This window comes from Chanos chanos, chromosome 12, assembly GCF_902362185.1.
Source record: "Chanos chanos chromosome 12, fChaCha1.1, whole genome shotgun sequence".
Classification (NCBI taxonomy): Eukaryota; Metazoa; Chordata; class Actinopteri; order Gonorynchiformes; family Chanidae; genus Chanos; species Chanos chanos.
In genome coordinates, this window is record NC_044506.1 from 7,138,670 (window position 1) to 7,155,382 (window position 16,713).

Consider the following 16,713-nt stretch of genomic DNA (forward strand, 5'->3'; position numbering starts at 1 on the left):
TGTCATATAACACACAGACCAGAGCTCATGGCTTTGACTCTACATTAAACAGATCTCTGTCATATAACACAGACCAGAGCTCCCGGCTTTGACTCTACATTAAACAGATCTCTGTCATATAACACACAGACCAGAGCTCCTGGCTTTGACTCTACATTAAACAGATCTCTGTCATATAACACACAGACCAGAGCTCCTGGCTTTGACTCTACATTAAACAGATTTCTGTCATATAACACACAGACCAGAGCTCCTGGCTTTGACTCTACATTAAACAGATCTCTGTCATATAACACACAGACCAGAGCTCCCGGCTTTGACTCTACATTAAACAGATCTCTGTCATATAATACACAGACCAGAGCTCCTGGCTTTGACTCTACATTAAACAGATCTCTGTCATATAACACACAGACCAGAGCTCATGGCTTTGACTCTACATTAAAGAAATCTCTGTCATATAACACACAGATGCTCCTGGCTTTGACTCTACTTTAAACAGATCTCTGTCATATAACACACAGACCAGAGCTCCTGGCTTTGACTCTACATTAAACAGATCTCTGTCATATAACACACAGACCAGATGCTCCTGGCTTTGACTCTACATTAAAGAGATCTCTGTCATATAACACACAGATGCTCCTGGCTTTGACTCTACTTTAAACAGATCTCTGTCATATAACACACAGACCAGAGCTCATGGCTTTGACTCTACATTAAACAGATCTCTGTCATATAACACACAGACAAGATGCTCCTGGCTTTGACTCTACATTAAAGAGATCTCTGTCATATAACGCACAGACCAGATGCTCCTGGCTTTGACCCTACATTAAAGAGATCTCTGTCATATAACACACAGACCAGAGCTCATGGCTTTGACTCTACATTAAAGAGATCTCTCCAGAGCACTGGGAAAAGGGCAGGCCCAATCATTTACACGATTGACATTAGCCATATTACTGATGCCAATACCGCAGCCAAAAGGCCCTTTAAATCTCACTGGACACTTGTTTGGGTGGCATGTGGTTTGTTTTAACAATACTGATAAAAGTACGGGCAAAACAATGACCTTGGCTGTTACTGGGTTTAAAAAGCATCCCATTACTGCATGGAGCATAGCTGTGCTCTACAGCTCTCAGATATACTCACTGAAACTTCAAACATCAAAGATTTTAGTGAAAAAAGGTGAGAAAAAATATTTAAAAAAAATAAATTATTAAAATAAATAAATAAATAAAAACATTTTTCATTGGTGACAACAGCTGCTAAATGTACTTAAAACAACAACAACAACAACAACAACAAACAAACAAACAAACAAACAAACAAACAAAACAAAACAAAACAGTATATCTGTGCTTTATACAAATAAACAAAGTTATGTGCGGTTTCTCCCGTGTTACTCTTGAGTATTAGTATCTATACTACCAGATGACTAGATTTACGGTACACAAGAGTGCACAGTGTCATTTACATGTATTTCCATTACAATCACAGCACGGTATGGAGGATATAAAACCAGTCAGTGAATTCATGATATGCTCCATTGTGTTTGTAGCCTTAAAAAAAAGCGTTCCTACTACAGCTGAAGCAAGCATAATACCAGTTGTGAATGAATATGCAATATGAGAAACGCTTGCATGACACTGGAAGTGCTGGTGAGCAGAGAGTGCTATGCAGATTCATCTCAAGAAAAGAACATTCATGTAGGGCTACATGAAGGCAGATTACTAAAGATTCAAAAAGCCAATGTGTGAGACACAAAGCCCATCTATCATCAAAGAAATATCCATTCTCAAAAATATCACACTGTCTTAGTGACATTAAAAGCCTTCAACTGAGAGAGAGAGAGAGAGAGAGAGAGAGAGAGAGACAGAGAGACAGAGACAGAGACAGAGACAGAGAGAGAGACTGGTGTGTGTTTGTGCATGAGAGAGAGACAGAGACAGAGAAAGAGACAAACAGACAGAGGGAGAGACAGAGAGAGAGTGTGTGGGGGAGTGTGTGTGTGTGTGTGTGTGTGTGTGTGTGTGTGTGTGTGTGTGTGTGTGTGTACGCATATAAACTACACCTTGTTTGGATCATTGTTGTCTGTAATCAGATAGGAACAGGAGAGGGGAGCAATACCTCAGATGACTATAGCAGCTCTTCAAAGATTTATATGGAATGTGCTGGACCCTGATGGACTGATTGGATAGAGAGGACAGATTAGAGAGGGCAAGCGAGAGAGAGAGAGAGAGAGAGAGAGAGCAGATGAGAGTTAAGAACAGACCAGACTCCACCCTCTCTGTATTCTGTATGCATAAGGGTGAAAAATGGCGGTGTCTGAATGAGGCCGCAAATAGCATTGTTAGTGAGGAGGACATCTGGGGAGGTTGGTGGTTGGGGGGTCTGGGCTCTTTGTTTGGGCAGTTGGGGAGTGGAGGGGGGGTGTCAACAAGTATGATCATTTGAAAGGTTTCCTTTCATTACTGTATCTCAGACTACATTTTGACCCTTTCACCACTGGGTACTCTCACGGCCTTGCTGGGCACTCTCCCTGAGCAGGCAGGGGTGAAATGGTCGCCAAGCAAGAGGAGTAGATGAAGGTGTTACCGTATGACTGCCGCTAAGCCACCTCCTTTAGGAGTGAAATAATGGATAAAAGGGGGAGGGACTGAACTGGTTCAGAGGTTAGATGGGCAGAGGAGTCAGCCAATCCCTCCAGCCAAAACAACAAACATAAAAAGAAGCTTCCAAAGGAAGAAAAAAAAAAAAAAAAAACGCAGCTCGATCCACAAACATAAGAAGAAAAAAACATATTCAAAATATCAGCAAAAATGCATTCCGTTTCGCAGCATTTGGACAAAGGTGCCAAAGACATAAATGTGTTTGCCAACAGTGCGTTCTCATGTGCTGTGTGTGCGCGTACACACTGATGAATGCGAGCGAAGGACAGTCTATGTTTTGTGAATGACATACTTTGTTCGGTGAATAGGAAAAGCGTGATCCCATTGGCCTGTGCCTGAGTCTCATGTGCTCTGACAACAGTTTAGCCAGGAGGCCTTATCTGGGCTAACCTGGGCTTAACTACTTTCCCTGGGAGGGTGTGTATGACAATGCTGGCAGCCTGACTCTGTCATCTGGAGCATTTTGGAACCTTTTCATCACCGTGCTGAAAGTCCATATGCCACACTGGCTGTACCGTCCCAGGGTTGCATAACTCCTGCGTGAATTGGTCCCAAGGGAGTCACACGGTTCACTGCCAATGTCAATACTAATTCATTTCAACTCCATGTCATCACATCATTTCAAAAACCGCTGTTTGAGTCACCGAATGTCTCTTGAATGGTGACATGCTCTGAATTCACAGATAATGAAATTTGATTTACGTGAATGCTCGACTGTGTTTAATCCACTATTGCACTCTTAAAATAGTGAAATCCACTACCGGTCGGAGTGACTCGCAGGACTACATATTTCTGTTGTAGTCCAACACTGATATAGCTGTTCCAGCCAGTTAACCAACCGCTAGTTTATGAAATGGTCAGCTCAGAACAGCGGTGGAAGTTCCATGCTTTTTGGGCTATAGACTTCTGGGACTGAATCAGACAAACACAGCCTTATGTAAAGAACTGCTGATCAAAGATCCGTGGTAATTATCTACTTACATTAGATTATATTCTCAAGGCATTTTGTCTGACTAAATATGTTTGTCATATCACACATAGCTGGTTCTAGAGGAAAGGGATGACTGGCTATGACAGCTGATCTTGCCTTTACTCTTTTGCTTGCTTTGTGAGCTGCTGAATAAGGGCTGACTGTCGATTCACCCAAACTGCTAACTGAATCTATGAAGGAATGCAGGAGGAGAAGGAAACGGGGTAAAAAAAAAAGCATTCAAACACAGGAAACTGGAATAAAAACCAATATGTAATGATACTGATAGGACTCCAGCGTAACTAAGTCACAGTGCCTCCCTCAGTAGGTTTATTACTGTTACTCCTGAGAACACAGCACTTTTAAATACACACACTCAGAGTCCGCTGCCAGCCTTTAGCACACAGCTAAATTAAGAGGCCTCAAATCTACAGACAGTGGGCTACAGTTACCTCAGAATCCATAAAGGACCCAATGTCATGTTTCCGTATTCCTCACAGAAATGTAATATCTGTCGGTCACAACTGCAATCAGCATACTACACGTTCGTGCGTTCAAAGAACTCTTTGCAGTATCTTCAACGTCCAAAGATTCAGGAGAAAACATTAGGAACTTAAATGAGAAAAATGTCAGAATCTTTCATCATATCTGTCGTGCAAGTTAATTATTCCGACCATGCTTGCATTGTTTAACCGTGTTATATATGTAGAAACGAACCAGGTAAACTGGGCACAGAAGGACACTTGTTTACACCGATCGCACTGGTACATTTGGCTCTGGTGGAGTGAACACTTTGTTCTGAATACAGAATATCCATAATCCCCCGGAGCAGTCCTGATTTTCTCTGAGTGGTTTTACAATGATTTTATCACGTAGCCCCAGAGCAACAGAAGAAAGAAAGTAGAGAGAAGGTTTAACGGTGCGACTTCGTGTTTATGTTGTTGTCGTTAGGTTACGGCACTTTTTCTGTTGTTATTTTTCAATCCGGAAAGGTGTTTAATATTCATAAAATATTGTCAGCTTGATTTGAAGCTCTGTCTAATTCTGTTGTAGCCAGATGGTCGGTCAACTGACAGATTGCGCATCCAATATTTTCATATTAAAGAAGCAAGATAATAGATTATATCCCCTTGTCCAGCTAAAACTACTCCTAAAAGATATGACAAGACGTATAGCAATCATACCAAATTCACAGTAGAACAAGTCGTAACAACATTTCCAGGTAACCCAAGACTGTCGTTCCAGCTATTTAAAGCTTTCAAATTAGAAGTCGGCTCTTCTCTCTATTTGACGACAGACTATATATTACGGGCTTTTAAACGGTCTCGTGTTTCACAGTACGGCGGCCAGCTCAACTAGCATTTCAGTAACAGCTAACTGTCAATGATGTACAATGAAGACAACAGAATTACAAAAGCCTTTACCTGTCATCAACGATGCTGGAGGACCATCTACGCAAATCCTTTCACTAGATTCGACGCCTTCTTACTCATTAAGCTGGTCATTCGGCGTCAGACAAAACGTTGTTCAAAAACCTAGAAATCTTTGATTATTTGTATAACTTCAGTGTTCAGTGTTTATACTGGTATAAAGCGGCTTCACCGCTTCCAGTGCTGCTGCTGTTGCCATGGTTATTCATTCAGCTCCCGTGCGTTCTGCGGCGCGGACCACTACGGCAGCGCGCTTCCGTTCACTCATGTCTCAAAAAGGATGTTCAGGTTTCCTGAATCTTGCCTGGCTGCGTCAATAGCGCAGTTACCACTACCTCCGCGATTACCCTTCCCGGTTAACTATCGCTTGAAGGGACCGACAATAATCAGATCAGCCTAGCGTTTACACTTCAGTGATGCTCACAGCACTGTGCGTTCGCGTACAACCAACGAACTGACGTCACGGCCATGTGAAATATAAACATTACTCAATCTGGACAAAAAAAGAAAAACCTTTATTGACAACTTTTTTAGCTTCGTTGTTTATTCCAGTGTCTCTGGGTCTCTCTCTCTCTCTCTCTCTCTCTCTCTCTCTCACTCTCTCTCAGAAAAGAAATAGCAAACTGATAAATCTTAATGTTTAAATTGTTTCAACAGGACATGACCTCCAAAAATGCTGGCCAGTGAACCATAAGCTGCACTATGGAGTAAACGGTAACAGTAACACAAAGAACTGAATTTGATCCATGACTGTGGTATCAGAACCTCAGTAGGCCTCTCAGATTCATTCATTATGCTGATACATTAAGATAAGTTTAGAGTAGGGCTATGTGCAGGAACAGGTCACCTTGCGCTCACCTCTGTTTGTTGTTCCAATATTGACTATTGTGACCACAGAGACATGCTGCAGGCACTGTAAATATACGATTTCAGTTTCCACGGTTACTTTTCTGCCGCCCCCCCCTCCCCCCTCTCTCTCTCTCTCCCCCCCACACACACACACACACACCATGGGGGAATTTAATGAATCATCCCATTTCTTCATGATCACAAATTGTAGAATTTCTAAGAGATGATATTAATTATTTTGTGTAGCTTACATTATCATCTGGTTTTCAATGTCTATCAACCTTTGTTATCAAAGCTAAATTCTGGCAGTCTGTCTCCTAACACTTATAAAGTCCTGAACCGGTGATGCTGTATCTGCACTCGGGATTAATAACAGACAAATCTGTGATCAAGGGGTGATCAAAGACCATTCTCTCCACATTACTTGGATCAATCATGGCATGCTATGTATAGCAAAATATTAGCCTGCCATCCCATTAAATAACACAAAGCTTTATTGGCCAATATAATCTGCATACTCTCTCTCTCTCTCTCCCTCTCTCTCTCTCTCTCTCTGACTCTCTCTCACACATACACATACACACACACACACACACACACACACACACACATGTAGCACATGTGAGTGTGGTCCTTAGCATTTTCTTGTCTGAGTGTGTTTCTTTGAAGAATTATGGAGGTTGTCCAGCCGTCATACTTCAACATAGTTCTCTTTAAAACCTTGCTTTGTGTGTATGCTTGTGTGTGTGTGTGTGTGTGTGTGTGTGTGTGTGTGTGTGTGTGTGTGTGTGTGTGAATATGTGTGAGGGAGAGACTGGGAGATTTTTGGCCTTTTTTGCGTGTGCGTGTGTGTGTGTGTTTGTGTGTGTGTGTTTGAAAGCATGCTTTTGCAGGTGTGATAGAGGCTGTTGTTTTTTTTTTTGTCAGACTCCAGTACCATCTGTTTCCCACTAAACTAACTTCCTGCTCTTATCTGTGCCCTGTTCAGACATGCACAGTGAAATAAGGGTTTTCTAACCATCACATGTCAAACTGGACCAGTACATTAACCCAGGGCCCTGTTCCAGTCTCAAACTGACAGCCAAAACATTCACCTCCAAAATCAGACAGCCAGTGCTTAGGGTGGCTGATTCGTTAAAAAAAAAAAACAGTCCAAAAAATGGCGTTTCCTTGTGTTTTACTGATTCCTCAGCACGATGATTGTCTATGGATGACTATGGGTGCGAGAGTTTGACCTTGACAGCGAATTTCAGGGTCGTACCAGAGATTGTCGACCTCTGGCAATTGCAAGTGCCCCTTAGGGAGAGTCCCATCTAGATGTTTGAATGTGAAATCTAAACTGTAATGCCCTGTACTATAAAGTGCATATAATACATGAATGTGATATGAGTGGTTGAGACACAAAGAGCCATGTATGTTTGGTTTGTGTAATCAGTCTGCTTTCTGTGCTGTGTCATTCTGAGGAAAAACATAAAGATGACAATGACTGGAGAAACACAGAATGCTCTTCACCTCAGAGACACATTAGAGGAGAAAATAATATTGGATAATATTGGTGTGTGTGTGTCTGTGTGTGTGTGTGTGTGTGTGTGTGTGTGTGTGTGTGTGTCATGAGTCTCACAGTCACAAGGGTTGAGAGAGGGATCACAAGTTGTTTTCAATTGTTTTCATTCTCTTTCTTTTTTTTTTTAACTTGTGACATCTCACTCTCGCTCTCTCGCTTTCTTTCTATCTCTCTTTTTCAGCTGTCACATGCTCTCTCCCTCTCTCCTCTTCATTCTCTTACCAACCCCGCCCCCAGCTACACGCACACGCGCGCACACGCACGCACACACACACACACACACACACACAGTTTTCTCACCTTTCCTTTTTCTTCCTCTCGCTCTCTCCTATCCTTCCCTCTCTCTCTCTCTCTCTCTCTCTCTCTCTCTCTCTCTCTCTCTCCCCCTCTCTCTCTCTCTGGCTGACTTCCTCATTGAAAGCAGGAGTTATCAGTTACCTGAATGAGACACACGGTATGAAGACCATGTACTGCAGTAGCATGGCCCTCTCAGACTCTCTCCACAGTAACACTCACATTCTACACAGAACGCCATCTAATACAACTATACCAAGAATGATAAGAACAACATAAGGACTTTCCTCCACACTCAAACAATACACTCATTCATAACATTTCCTTATCACCCCCCCCCCCCCCCCACCATTTTTTAACCTTCCTCTGACATGACGCCTGGCTAATGTGGCTCAGGTCTAGATTTTATGATATGTTGAAAATTTGAACAATGAAAGGCAAGGTTGCGGGGGAGTTTACAGTAACTCAACTGGGATGTTCCTGTTTTAATAAGAAAGACTGTTCTATCCTTAGCTCTAGGTTGTGTGATTGTCAAAATGAAAAATGTCTGAGTTTCAGAATTGTCTCACTAAATCAAAGATGAGATCCCTGTAATTGTACTTCTGTAAGATCAAAACACACAATGTGTTTCTCTAGGATTTTAAAGCAGCTGTATCCTAAATCATTTTCTAGTCTGTAATTTGCCTCACATTTAATATGAAGAGTTCAACAGATTTCATTCGTATGTCACTCGTTCATTGAACTTCTATTGCTTTTTTTCATCCTCAGAGACAGTAGTTCATTTCAAATCATTTTTGTATTTTCCTTATTTTTAATGTGACTATATGATACAGAGGAGTTATATAATGCCATACTATGTTCCATCTATCTATCTATCTATCTATCTATCTATCTATCTATCTATCTATCTATCTATCTATCTATCTATCTATCTATCTATCTATCTATCTGTCTGTCTGTCTGTCTGTCTGTCGGTCTATCTATCTATCTATCTATCTATCTATCTATCTATCTATCTATCTGTTTATTTATCTATCATTTTCAACAGACTCTCAGTCTCAACAGCTTTCAACAAGATGCAGTTATGCAATTATGTAACACCCAGCTGCCTTGTCTCTTACTCTCTAAACATCTTAGTCATGTTCTCTCTGTTCTAAGGGTTTGGACTAAGTCATGTTTCCTTTTGACTAAGTCATGTTTCCTTTTGACTAAGTCATGTTTCCTTTTGACTAAGTCAGGTTTCCTTTTGACTAAGTCATGTTTCTTTTTGACTAAGTCATGTTTCCTTTTGACATTCATGCACTCTTGTGCTGTGTTTTACACACTGTAAGTGAGAATGTTTGGACGTGACTACCCAAACTGTGTAGCATCAGCCTGCAGAGGTTACACCACCGTGACGCTAACCATTAGTAGACTTACACTCAGGGAACATGTGTTATTACAAGACCCCGTTAAAAAAAAACCCCAAAAAAAACAGAATGCTTAAGGGCTTTCACCTCCTTTAAGTATCAGTAATAAAACCTTCAGTCGCCACCTCCCCAGGCCCTCTCAGCCAATAGAAAGAGAGAGACCAAGCGAGGTTGGCCCTTCGAAAAACTTTAATGTGACGTGTGCGGCGGTGAAAGTCTTAGCATCCCATCCTGGGGTTGGCACAGGCAGTCCAGGACATGATCACAGAGTAGGACCCACTCACCGGGAGGAAGTTTCACATCTCTGCCTGCGTTCTGTTCCAGCTCTCTCTCTCTCTCTTTCTCTCCCTCTTTCTCTCTGTGTCTGTTTCTCTGACCTAAACATCACTTTCCACCCTTCCCCCTGAGGGACCGAGACATGATGGAGCCCAGGTTCAGCACGGCACGGTAAGACCTCTCTTTCTGGACCCGTGGTCCTGGCTCCACTGACCTGTTAGAACCTTTTTGCAGGTGTTGACGCTGAATGAGAAAGAGTTCTTCGAAAATAACTTTGGTTCTTTGAAGTCTTTCAGGTTATGATAAAGTTTCCTCAAGACTTCATCCAAAAATCTTTATCAAAAATGACATTTTCTGTTGAGATGATGCGTTAGGAAAGACTTCTCTTTTTTTTTTCATTTCATTCTTTTTGAATTTTTAAATCAGGAGACATTTTTATGGAGCATCCATAAGATGTCTGGCCCAAGCTAAGGAGCCAGTCAATCACAGTAGCTACAGGAGTTCAAGTTCAGTTTGGTTTTCGCTGTCCCTAGATAACACCCTGACTTCCCTCTCAGGTCATGATTTTTTATAGAGATGAACATGACTGCACTCTGAGGTTATGTGTTTTTCATCAACACAAACACAGTACCTCTGTAATTATAGAGCATCTCTAAAGCGTGGAAAAGTTCTTTTTTTCTTCTTTTTTTTTCTTTTTTTTTTCTCAAGCACTCTTCAGCTGGAGAGAAAACACATTGACAGTTATTATGTAACTGCAGCACATACACATCTGAAATTTCTACAAATGTTTTTTAGATGCTTTTATTATGAAACTAATCATGCACATCACAATGTGGTTTGTCATAAATCAGTCCAGGTTTAATTTTAAAGCTACACATGCCCTTCTTTACTTCAAAGCCCTGTCAGTTTGCAGGACTTGTGCAGTCGGGCATGTGGAGTGTTAGTTGTAATGTGTCCTTATGTTTTTTCAACTCCGATTTAGTTAAATATTCATCTTAGCTGTGATTAAATTTCCATTGAGAATGAATGTGCATCAGAGCTCAGAGACTGTGAAAAAAGCTGATGTTTTGCATTAACATTAAAAAGAGGGATTGTTATTTATATATCTGAACCCTGTGGGTGGAGATTGATTTTTATTGTCTTTTTGCCCTTTTGTTTTGTCTTGTTTTGTCTTGTTTTGTTTTGTTTTTGCATGGATTACGCTGACTGGTGGAAATGCCAGATTTAGATAGCACTATCTCTTAATCTGGCCATAGCCTGTCGGACATACTGACTCAGTGGGAGATTGACAAAGTGAGATTATTCACTTAATTGTGTATGTTGCATTAAGAAAGATTTTGAATATGCAAACTCTTGTGTGTATGTCTGTGTGTGTGTGTGTTTCTTCAGTGAGGGAGAGTTAATTGTATCTCTGAGGAAGTCTTGGTGTGTCCGGAGGGTTTTGTGATATCCAGAAATATGCCCTGACATGTTTTGACACTTCCTTAAGTGCTTTGTGTGGAGAGATTCGCTGTGGAGGATCAAATAGACTCTCTTTCACGCTCTCTCTCTCTCTCTCTCCCTCCCTCTCTCTCTCTCTCTCTCTCTCTCTCTCTCTCTCCCTCTCTCTCTCTCTCTCTCTTTCTCTGTCCCTCCCTCTCTCTCTCTCTCTCTCTCTCTCTCTCTCTCTCTCTCTCTCTTTGTCTCTGTCATTCTTTCTGCCTCTGTATCCCTTACACACGTCCCAGTGCATTCATACACAGCCACAAACACACACACACACACACACCCACCCAACTGGGTCCAGTTATATGATCCGACACTGGCTTTAATGTACCTAAACACTCTCTTCTGTCCCAAATCTACAGTAAATATGATGACTGCAGGACAGTTCACTATGGCCAGTGTAAGTGTGTGAGTGAGAGTGTGTGGTGTGTGTGTGTGTGTGTGAGAGAGAGAGAAGGTATGACCAGTGTAAGTGTGTGTGTAGGAATGCCAGGCTGTGTCTCTGGACCAGGGCACGGTGTCGGAGAACGGAGTGTGAGTGTGTTTAATTAAGACAAATGAGGGAGCTGAGACACTGCCAACAGGCCTGGCCGCAGCCCCAGTCCTCCAGCCTCAGAGGAGCCGTGTGTGTGTGTGTGTGTGTGTGTATGTGCGTGCGCGTGTGTGTGTGTGTGTGTGTGTGTGCGATAGAGACAGTGCACATTCTAATCAGATATGCATGTGCAGACACACGCACTCTATACACATGAGCACACACACAGACACACACACACACACACATACAGACACACACACACACATGATGCCTTCCTGTTTTAGTTCTCTGGATTAAATGTTTGAGTTATTGTGTGTAGAACTTTGTTAGCATAGCTGACTCAGCAAATCTGCTTAGCATCCAGACAGACAGACACACAAACAGATCTACAGGCAGACAGACAGACAGTTCCACAGTCAGACATAGGCAGACACACAAACAGATCCACAGGCAAACAGACAGACAAACAGATCCACAGGCAGGCAAACAGACAGGCGGGCAGGCAGGCAGGCAGACAGGCGGACAGACAGACAGACAGACAGACAGACAGACAGGGGAGTCTAACTCGTTCTGTGGCTTGAGTGTCTGTGAGGCAGAGCTGAGGGGTAGGTGTTTTTCCGTGGGCACCGGCATCAGGGTGGAACTGAGGACAAATGGAGATGAGATGATATTAAATGGCTCAAAAGCTTTTAGCCAAAAAGGAGGCTCTTAATCCTTGGAAGGACAACATACTGGTGAATGACCTTTGGAACTGCTTTTTCTGTGCTCTCTCTCTCTCTCTCTTTCTCACACACACACACACACCCACACACACACACACACACACACACACACACACACACACACAAGTGTTTAAGCCTCTGGCTGCAATAAAAACACCTCACCTGTAAGAGAGCATTAAGTTAGTTGCTGACATGCTTGTGAAGCAGTCATTTAGCGCCCCCCCCCCCCTCTCTCTTCTTTTTGTTTCCCTTACTCTCTCTCTCTCTCTCTCTCTCCCCCTCATTTGGCTTACAGTTTCCTTACAGTCTCTTTCTCTGTGTATCTAAGTCTGTTTCGCCATCCCTCTCTCCCTTTCTCTATTTCATTGTTGCATTTTTTGTCTCTCTCATCTACTCTCACACGTACATACACATGATACTCTCAGATATCTCCCACTCCAGTTCCACATCTACCGCATGACCCTCTGGGATTTTAGACTAATGAGCAGAGCAGCACTCAATGGGTCGATTAAAGAGCTGACATGACAAAATCCATGCACTTCAATCACAGCCTTGTCTTGAAGCATCACTTCCAGAAAGACTATTAACATACCGCATTACAAACTGGTTGAATTTTTCAGCAGATAACGCACAGCGCAAAAAGGTCGTCTGGTGCTAAATGTCAGTGGAGAAGAACGGCAGCGTAGGATATTTCGTTTGTCACGAGTGGTCGTAGAAATGGTGTGTGTGTGTGTGTGTGTGTGTATCTGAAATAGACTCTGAGTCACAAACAGAGTCATGTGACTGCTGAGTCCCTGTGCTACACACACACACACATTCACACACACACACACATACAGTCGCAGTGCTGTGGGGTCGTCAGTGCAGCCAGTGACATGTGCGATGACTTTGACCTGTCCGCCACATTCCCCCTGCTCCTGAGGAGCGTTTGATGGATGATGGAGATGGTTGGTTGGTCAGGAGAAATGGACAACCTGTCTTTAGTGCTGAGGACACGCCCCCTCCACTGTCAGGGACTTATGTTTAGTGTCACTAGGACTGTGGAAGAGAACAGGAGAACAATTCCTCTAATTTTCTCTCTCTCTCTCTCTCTCTCTCTCTCTCAGACACACACACACACGCACGCAAACTCTCTGTGTCTTTCTGAGGGCTGTGTGTATATCTGGGTTGCGATGGTGTTTAAGTAAAGGGAGAATGTCCTGAGGCCTGTTCAGTGTATTAAGTGTTACTGCCCATCTCATTAACACAAGAGCTACAGCAGCCAGAGAGAGGAAAGCCAAGAGACACACACACACTCAAACATTTATATACATATACATTAACTCTTGTTCCCATCTTCCATGTGATACAAGAATAGATGACAAAACGTAATCTTTATATTTTCTCACACAGAATGTATTTATAAAAGACTAATAATTGAGCAGTGTAATGATGATAGATACATATCAATGTTTTTACTGTTACTCAGTTTAAAATGCTCAGTTTTTCCTGACTCTTTCTCTAATTCCTCCTGAATCAGCAGGATAAATTAACAACCTTCACCATATCAGACTTGCCCAGTCTCACACGAATGGAAATTCTCAGTATTGAATGGACAAAGTTTCAAACTCCTGGTTATGCATGAATGACAGAAACAGGTCGAAGAGATGAGTGAAAGAATGAACGACGTCTTCTTTTCTCTGACAGGAGACGGGCGTGGCACAGGCCTCCTGCGGCGTGTGGGACTCGACTGCTCCTCATCGCTCTCCTCTGTGCTCCTGCTCTGGCGCGTAAGTCCACTCCTCATTAGGCTTCATAAGACCTTCATAATGTGGTCATAAACATGATTCCTTCAGCATGCTTCGTTGCTGACTTCTTATTTGCGGTTGACCTGCGTCTTATGTAATGTTGTTACACATGCAACACGGTGTTTCTGAAGTTCTGGTTCAATCACTTTAAGCTTTGACTCCCAGTCCAGCAGTTGCTGCAGTCTTGTCAGAACAAAAAGATTTAGGAGATGCTAAGTTCGCTAAAGGAGTATAAGTATGCTAAAACTTAAACTGTAATAAGTTTAGATTCAGTGTTTTTTGGTGTTTTGATAGAAAGCGTGGGAATTGATTTAACAGTGCTGTGCTTGTCAGTGCAACACTCAATATTTGAAGCAATTATAACACTTTCAGGAGGAAGTATCCATGTTTTAGTCTTTAGGAGGTCATTCTGTGCCAAACAGAAAAAAAACAAAAAAATAAAAAAAAAAATGTGGGCATTGGAACGCTCACAAACTGTCCTAAAAAAAAAAAAAAAAATGTCTGCTGCTTTTTTCTCAGTGCTGCGTAAGTGCTTACTCAAAGCTTCTGCCTGCTTGTACAGTAGTGTGTGGGGCATTCCTATAGCTTTAGCTTATTGGAAATGCACAGGCAGGACTGTCGGTTTTAACACGTGGTTTGGTTTAGCATTGCGGCTACCGCATTTGCTACTGATTTGTGCTAATGGGCAGCTTTAAAACTGCGTGCTGTAGGGATATGAAGATTTAAACCACACATGCTCTGCTGTCTGCAGGGAGATGTAATGAGAGGTAAAGTGGAAGGGAAAATCTCTCTCTCTCTCTCTCTCTCTCTCTCTCTCTCTCTCTCTCTCTCCATGTTTACGTGTTGCTGTGAAAGGGATCCAGATGTGTGTTTCGTTTTGGGCTGTGCTCTGTAAATGAGCTGACTTAAGCAGTTCGATGTTAAAAACGCCCCCGGTCATAATTTCACGACTTCCATGTCTCCTTAGGTCACACAGTTTTCCTCTGAGCACTGCAGTTTCACACAGAGACAGAGAGAGAGAGACAGAGACAGAGACAGAGAGAGAGAGAGAGAGAGAGAGAGAGACAGAGACAGAGAAAGAGAGAGAGAGACAGAGAGAGAGAGAGAGAGAGAGGGACAGACATAAAGAGAGAGAGAGACAGAGAGAGAGAAAGAGAGAGAGAGAGAGACAGAGAGAGAGAAAGAGACAGAGAGAGAGAGAGAGAGAGAGACAGAGAGAGAGAGACAGAGACAGAGAGAGAGAAAGAGACAGAGAGAGAGAGAAAGAGACAGAGAGAGAGAGAGACAGAGAGAGAGAGAGAGAGAGATGGAGAGCAGAGGCACTACTCCAGGCCCAGAGAAAATACCTCCTAATGCTTCTCAGAGATTCCCATGGCCCATTTAGGAATACGGATAGGGTGATGTCCTGAGGAATTTATTCATCCCCCCAAAAAAGAAAAGAACAGGTTATTTTTGCATGTGCTTAGTTTAGACTAAGTTGTGACAAATTGACTAGAGTCAAATTTCTTATGAGAGTAATTTCTTAAAAGGCAAAAACAAACAAACAAGCAAAAACAACCAGAATTCTATTCCATTTTTATAAAAACTTGGTTAATTGGTATCAAGATTGTTTACAGAAATCAGATGTTGATGAAACAGTATGTGTGCAGTGCAGTTGGCTGTATTTAACTCAGAGTAAAGCAAACAGATCAGCAGACTCAGCGTAAACTGGGCAGAGATTTCAGATCTTTTCCATCTTTCACAAGTTACTCATTAAAATGTTACTAAAATGCTGCCCTGAAAAAAAAAAACTGCACACAGCCCGTGAATATGAAAACTCTGACGACCAGAACAAATTCCAGGATCTGCTTTGATATGTATCAGCCGATAAATATGGTATTTGATGTACATCTGTGAAAAGACAGTCAGGTCAGAGTAATCAGGATTGCTTTGAACACACCTGTTTCAGTCAGCCCTAGAAGAGCTTGCTCTCTCTCATCTCCTTCACAGTGGGCTTTATACCAGAGACCAGAGAAATCATTTCATTTGTCAGGTCTTTTTATTGTGAGCACCACAATAAGTGAATAAGTGTGTGGAATAGTAAATTTGTTTTCTTCTAAACTGGAGAGGAATGAGCACGGAGCCTTCCCCAGTGATGGGGTCCCTGGTGACAGCGTGAGATGTATGGGGTGTGTCTACGGAGTCACTGATTGGACAATAATCTAATGTGACATGTCACTGTAGAAATCCATCAAAAGAGCAATGCCGTTATTTATCAATGTTTCAGAGCTGGATCTCAACCGATTAGATGGAGACACCGTCTGCCCTACCATACGAAGCGGACAAGATGACCTTCCAGGTAAAAAAAAAAAAAACTCAGTAACTTTTTTTTATAAGCAATCAAGATTTCTAGATTGATTTCAATATTTCATTTTGATTGAAAATTCAACCTAGACAATTTAAACTTTTATTCATCCCGTTCAATCTATTTCTTTATGTTAATTTTATCTAAAGTTTAGTGTTAGAGTGACAGCTCTCTGGCTGAATATTGTGTCGTTAAGCAGTCCTGGCTGGAAAGACATTAGCATGTCATAGAAGAAAGCGCATAAATATTTAAGCCATTCTTAACAAGGACGCCAAATTTTGTCTTATACACTGTAGAATGTCTTAGATCAGTGCTAAAAGACTTTTTCCAGGCATGTTTACAATATTTATGATGCTGCTTCAACATGACCATA